Source organism: Triticum urartu, chromosome 1A (genome assembly GCF_056163025.1).
Source record: "Triticum urartu cultivar PI428250 chromosome 1A, HENAU_Tu73, whole genome shotgun sequence".
Classification (NCBI taxonomy): Eukaryota; Viridiplantae; Streptophyta; class Magnoliopsida; order Poales; family Poaceae; genus Triticum; species Triticum urartu.
This window is the reverse complement of record NC_141873.1, coordinates 46,175,752-46,183,324: the sequence shown is the minus strand read 5'-3', so window position 1 is coordinate 46,183,324 and position 7,573 is coordinate 46,175,752. Positions and strand designations below refer to the sequence as shown.

Below are 7,573 nucleotides of genomic sequence, written 5' to 3'. Positions count from 1 at the left end.
GTTCAAATTTGACCCGCTTCCAGCTGAATCGGCGGAAATTTGTCTTTTTCACGAGAGGTGGATCGAAAATTTTGACACCCAACCATTTTGTAAATCGTGCATTATACATGGCCTACTATTTTATAAAAATGATTTGGTCCAATATTGCAACAAATATATGGTAGGTCCTTCACAAAAAAAACTCATTTTGGGCAGTTGAAAAATAGAAAATGAATTTTTAGTCAACTACGACCAATTTTTTAGTTAACTGTGACCAATTTAGATGGTCATGACATGGTACGCGTGTATTGCATTTTGATTGGTCCGTGGGCGTTTCACGCGGATCGTGCATGGATCATCGTCGGATGCTCCCAGATCCAACGGCTGTCCTCACCCGAAGCCCACCTAAGCCAAAACCCTAGATCTCGTGAGTCCTCTGCACATTTTCCATCCACCCCCCCCCCGCCGCCTCCTTTCTTTCTCCCCTCGCTCTATTCTCCTTCCTTTCTCCCCTCCCCTGCGCCACCCGCCCCTCTGCCGCTCGCGCGCGCCCCTCACCTCGTCCGAGACCGCCGGAGACCCCCACCCTCTCCTCTACCCCACCACTGCCGGCGCCCCCCACCTTTTGCTTCTTTCCCAAGCAGCCGAAACCCTAGCCCGCGGCGCAGCCATGGCGACCGAGCTCTGGATCTGCGGGCTAGAGGTGCAGCACCGGATCCGGTCCAGGGTGCAGCCATCATGCAGCACCACCACCAGCTGGAGCAGTGGCTCGCCGGCGGCGTGGGTGGGGTGCTTCGCCAGACAAAGTATGCCCCCTGCCTCCCCGTGCCCGACCGCTCGCTCCGCCTCAACCTCGCCGTCTCGTAGGACCTGCGCTGCTGCCTCGAGGACCGCGTCTTCGCGCTCAAGGCGGACCTCCACGCTGCCGCCCAATGCATCGCCCTCCTCAGGGTCAGTCCGCCCCCCTTCCCCCCTCCCCCGTCCATTCTGCTGTGGCGGTTACTCGCGCACTATACCTGTTCGCCAGAATGCCTGATGGATCGGAACGGCCCCATGCCGTGCGTGCAGAACGAGTCGGCGATGAACGCGGAGGCGATCTAGCGCTAAGTGGAGGAGAAGGAGGTTGTGGCGGCCGCGCGCGACCAGCTCGCCGCCCAGCCAGGCTCGAGAAGGAGTGCGGCCTCTATGAGCGTGACCTCAAGCGCGCCATGGAGTCATGCGACGAGCTCGCCTGGGAGAGAGACGACCTACGCAAGCGCCTCAGGGACGCCCCCGACGTCAGTAACATCACCACACCCCGTATCCCTTTCCTCGCTCATATTATCAGTCGATTTCATGCTTGATGGCTCCTGTTATCCACTGATTGCTACATTCTGGATATGATTTACTGTCTTCTCTTGTGTGCTCTGCCATTGGGAAAGGAAAATTAGTTAGTTGTGTCAGTTGATGACTAATTATATCTTCCATGGATTTTAATCACTTGATGCATATTCAGTTTGACTAGTTGGTCTTGTTACATTGTTTGTTTTTGGTCTGTCAACTGTAGTAGAGCTCTATCACCTTCAATCAGGTGATTTGGTGTTGGATCAACTGTAGAGCTCCATCACCATCATTGAACACTCTGCTTGCTTGCATGATACTCCTGTATGCTACTGCGGTGGCTGCTTTGTATAATTACTAGTGCAGTGCTGTTTAACCAACCTGGTCCTCCAAAATTCATCTTACTCACGCGCAGCTTACTGAACAAGTGCAAGCGCCGCAGAGGGACAAGAAGATACTCAAGACCAACCTAAAAAAAGCAGAGGAGGTAACATGTTATCTCACTCTTGTACTTGCAACCCCTATGTTCTGTACCTGCAACTTATCGCCCTCTCAGTGAACATTGCTTCATGCAACACTAATGTAGTCTTGATAGTTTGAAGTTTCTTTTGCATGTTTAATTCAAGGTTAAGTTATTTGAGGAGAAAAGAGTTGTTGACAAAGCCAACAAGACGCTACTGTGCTTACTGGAGAAGGAGTAGAAACATCGGTCCGAAAGGAAGCACTCCGCCAGCAATTCCACCAAGGTAAAAGCACCAACCAACCCAACCATAAAAGCTCAAGTGTTTACTAATTTAATTTAATCTGGTACACACACAGCACAGGCAGTACAATTGTTAGGCGAAACTTGAATTACCCTACTATCTGGCTACCTTGACTACATTAACAATGTCATTCTTGGTGCTGCAGCAGAAGCGCAAGTCGTCGAGCCTGAAGGACACGAGCCCGGTCGGCCTAGCCATCGATTTCAACAACACAGACGCATGCAGCCAAACTCCCCAGACTGTAGGGTGCACAAGAAGTGAACCCAGTCGGTTGTCCTGACATTCTCTTCTACGTAGTTGAACTGAAGTGAACTGAACAATCCACCCTTATGCATCTGGGCTGCTTGCCTCATCTGACTAACTTGCTGGGTTAATTTGGTTGGTTCTTGTTGGTAGAACCTCGGTCATGTAGCCTGCATTTTCCATTTTCCTCTTCCTATTGGTAGCTGCCTGTGTCTATCATGATCCTTTCATGAGAAAAATTAGGAGTGTTACCTTGGTAACGCCACACATCCTGTCTCCTTTCCCCCTGCAATCTAGTATAGTTTAAAATATACATTTCTTTGTCTGCTCTTGTGATCTCTTCCCATTAGGAAACTTGGCTAGCTGCCCATATCATTTGATGAACTATACTATTATCCACTGCTTTTAATCAGCTGATGATGCATATTAAGTTTGGCTGATTTTGTTACATACATACATACATGACTTTGTTTTGGTCTGGCAACTCAAATGTGATGCCATTGCTGCTGCTCTGTAGAACTTCTGTATGTTCAGAGCATGCATCCTAATTGTCAATCTCGAGAATGCACTTCTGTATGTTTTTGATGTCAAACACTAATGCATGACTAATTGTTAAGTTGACACAATTTCTTTAGTAGACAAGCTTGGAAACTTAGACTACAGACTGTTAAACTTTTACTGATTTAGACTATAGAATTTTTAATCTTAGACTACTGGTTTATCTATTTCTCATATCATGGATTTGACCTGTACCATGCATTACACATGTGTTGATACAATCATATAGCTTATCTGATCAAACAATCTGTTCATGTTATCTTTACCTGCTGCTCTTATACCTTACCAAAACAAAAATAATTCTAACTGGGAGTAGTTTTTTTGTTCAGATTCTGTATTTATTACTATGACATATTGTCGTGATTTACTTTTTGTACTGAATAGATCTTTTTGATATTCACAGGTTTTAGCGATCAGCCGCAGCTCTTTCATCAAAGGTGCTTGGTGCAACCGTGGACAGGCACTTCATGTCCAACCAAGGTGCATGGTGCTTGCAAGTTACTAACAGGAGGTCTATGAAATTTGAAGTTCAAAGCTGGATAGTCCTATTCAGCAAAGAGTCGTCTCTTTTGTTTGACTGTAATAGACTGTAAATATTGTTATATTGTAATAGTAGGCATATTTGGGTTGTAATAGACTATGTACAGATTGTAGTAGACTTAGTTAGTGTTATTTGATGAACTACATTTGTACTGTTCCGTTTGAAATATTGATTATGTATGTGATTTGAAAATGTGTGCAATGGAAACCTGACTTGTGGGACCCACTTATGAGAATAATCTAAGCAATTTTGAATTTTCTGTCAAGTGGGCCTAATGTGTGAGAAGATGACAAATGGGACCAGCCCCAAAATATAATGGCCCAAACAAAGTTAAAAGGCCCCGGCCTAGAAATAAATAAAAGGCTGAAATGGGCTTGGCCTATGTAACTGGCAGGAAAAAAATACATTAAAAAGGCCGAATTGTTGGGCTAGGCCCATGTAGAAAATCGAATTGGACCGGGCTAAATCTTGTGCCACATCAGATTGCCACGCTGGATGCCTACGTGGCCTGGGGAGGTTGCTAGTGACCAAAACGCCACAATAGACGTATTTTGGTCATAAACGTCTACGACCATTCCAGAAGAAAGGTCGCTATAGTCAGTTTATGACCGCCAGCTTTTGACCTTATGTTTTTGGTCACAAAAAGGTCACAAATTGAAAACAGTGACCATTCAGTGACCAATAGTGCTGGTCACAAGTTGACATATTTCTTGTAGTGTATGTTGCTCATATTGTGTGTATGGTGTCTCGCATTGCTATGTCATTTCATTAGTTTAGACATGCTTTGTGTGAATGCCACCTATTCAGTGTCTAATTACCATATATGTGAATTATGCATTGCCATCTTGTTGCAAGACATTATATTTGTGAATTATACAATGCTATCTTGTTGCAAAGGCATTATATATGTGAATTATGCAATGCCATGCTGTTTAGCCAATCATCATGTATGTGAATTATATCATGCTATCATTTTTTTGTATTACGTGTTCCATTTGGCGACAACGTTTGTATATTCAACTACTCTTCCTGTGCATCAGCCATTTGAAGCGGTGACGGAAGTATCTGGAGTGAAAACAAGGTATTCAGAGTAGACAATGCTACCTGCTGAAGCAGACATCTTGCTGGTTACAGAGAGCTCCTCAGAGGAGGATTCTGAGACTGATGACCAGTCCTATTTTCCCCTTAAGGTCTATGCTCAAACTTGGCAGGGTTATATTACCCATGTCATGCATGTTGTCTTGCATTGCTTAGTTTTTACATCATATATGGATTGGCATCTGCTTACTTGCTTACTATATAAATCATATATTTGAATTATATCATGCCATCATGTTTACATAGTACATACACATCATCTATCTGAATTATGGCATGGCAACCCATTTAATAAAGACATCATATAGTTATATCATCTCATCCTGTTTAGTGTTTACAGTCATCATATTTTGAATTATGGCATTCTATCCGTGAATGTATGTGAATTATGGCATGCCAACCTATTTAATAAACACATTATATAGTTATGTCATGTCATCCTGTTTACATAGTCTCATATTTTGAACTATGTCTTTCCATCTTTTTTAGTTAGCCATCATAATGTGAAATTGTGTCATGCTATCCTGTTTAGTTAGCCATCATATATGTGAAATTGTGTCATGCTATCCTGTTTGGTTAGACAACATAAATATGAATTATTTCATGCCCTCTTTTATTCCCCACTATCCATTGCACCTGTCTATCATACTATGTCTATACTTTCAATTACTTTTCTTGTTTATCTGCCATTTGAATTGGAGAGCGTGATGGCAGTATCTAAGGGAGTAACAACACGGTCTTCAGAAAAGATAGTGCTATCAGTCGATGCAAATAGAACCACGGTTGTACTTGCCCAAGGACCAGATCCACCACACATAACCCAGACTCTCGCAGATTGTACCCCTACCCAGTTGGACAGAGAACCAGCTACACCCCTTCTAACCCCAACCCCGGCAGATAGTAACCCAGTTCTAGTTGACACAGCACCGTCTCCACCACAGAGCACCCAAACACGAGCAGTTAGTAAGGGAACTGCAGTGCCCAAAGCACGAGGACCACCACTCCGAATCCCAACTCAACGCTTAAAGGAGAAGAAGATTTGTTCTCAGGTCAGGTTCTGTAGCTATGGTTCATACTCCTTTGCTCTTGCATGACTGTATTTACTCATACCAACTATTTTCAAATTTAAAGGATGGAATTGAAACTCCAATGGCGCAACAGGTATGTTTTAAACCTGTTTTAACTGGTTTGCTGGTGTAACCTGCTCTATGTTGATTTCAGTTTCAATTGAATAAACAGTTATGTTCTCATGTCATGCACATTACAAGTGTTGTTATTGCTCTATAGTTACCCACACTTATATTCTATCTATTCTGCTTTGTCTTGAACAAATATTATTTGAACTGTGTCTCTATCTTGATTTGGCAACAAAAACTAGAATGATATAGACCATAAAGTGACCATGGTACATAGATATATGTTTGTTTCATGTTATTATCCTGTCCACTTTACTACTGAACTAATTTACCAAAATGAGTTTCATGTACAACATGGTAAACATGTGATGTGTCTGCTTGTTTCTCTTTTAGAATGCGGACAAAATATTGGAGAACAGTACCGCGTTATCCAATGGTAAAGGAAGTAATGCAGATAAGGTTCAAGATAGTGAGACATCCCTTTTGGTCTCCAAGAAAGCTGATAAAAACTATGTTGACGACAGTGAGGGAACCCAAAAGTCATGTCTTGATGTAGTGTTCGAGTTAGTGGCCACTACTGCTGGCACAAGCTCTTCGAACTCGATGCCTAAATCAGTTCGTCTTCTTGAGTCTCAACTTCAAGTTGAAAGACATCAATCAGATGTGCTGGGACAGGAAGCTGAAGGACTGAGGAAGTCCCTGTAGAATTCAGATGCATATTTTCTGGTGCAACAGCAAGCGCTGGAGGATTTAAGCGCCAAACAAGAGAAAGTTAATAAGCTTGCTAAGCATCTTTCCAGCATTATGGGTACCCAGGATATTGTTTCTTGAGATCTTCTGAAGTGGTTTCAGTTTTGGATTTGTTTTGCTGCGGCATTTATTTGCGCTGGTCGCCAACTTTGACAACCAGTGTATATGATATGCTGCTTTGTTCCCTATATTTGCACTGGTGGCAAACTTTCATGCCCAGTGGATGTAATATGTGTAATAGCCGTGATAGCGTAGCGTTAGTTGCTTGCTTATTTATTTCCTTGTTGTCTTGTTTATTTGTTTGCTTGTAGTCATTGCAGTTCTTTTTCCGTGGTTAGCTAGTGGCTGCAATAACCTATTTTTTAAAACTAGGCCACAATAACCATGGGCTAATATTTACTGTAGTGACACTGGGCCTCCTACTGACCGTAGAAACAGTGGGCCTTCTACGGGCCGTAGAAACAATGGGCCTTCTACGGGCCGTAGAAACAATGGGCCTTCTACGGGCCATAGAAACAATGGGCATTCTTCGGGCCGTATTATCAATGGGCCTTATACGGGCCGTACAATCGATTGGCCAAACATGGGCCAAACAGACCGCATAATGGTCGTAAACGGGCTAGAGTTGGAATCGTCCATTCATGGGCCTACCATAGCGGGCCATCGTTAATAGGCCGTATTTGATGATGCTATGAAATCGGCCCAACGTATTAATGGACCACAAACGGGCCGACTGTAACCACAGGCTGAATTTGGCCCACAAGTAGAAAATGACAGTAACGGGCCGTAAGTAAACGAATGCTGGAAATGAGCCCAAGAATAAATGGGCTCTAAGAAGGCCAAAAGATAACATGGGCTAGAAACGGCCAACGGAATAACGGGCCGTTAATGGGTATAAAGTGATACACTGTTCATTACGGGCCAGTTTCACCACGGGCCGTTAATGGGTGTAAAGTGATACACTGTTCATTACGGGCCAGATTCACCACGGGCCGTTAGTAGGCCAAGAGTTACATAGGGCCTCATATGGGCCGAAAGACGTCATGGGCCATACATGGGCCAGAAGTGAAAATGGGCTGGAATCATATTGGATGGCCTAGATGACGCTACTGGGCCTAATTCGGATAGGGTGTAACGGGCCTTGGGTTAGCAGGCTGTAAATGGGCTATATTCGAACAGGCCGT

General features: G+C 43.8%; 1 pseudogene; it reads left to right on the top strand.

Moving 5' to 3' along the window:
• Positions 1–717: 717 nt before the first annotated feature.
• Positions 718–3,369, top strand: LOC125532672 (uncharacterized; annotated as a pseudogene).
• Positions 3,370–7,573: the final 4,204 nt, after the last annotated feature.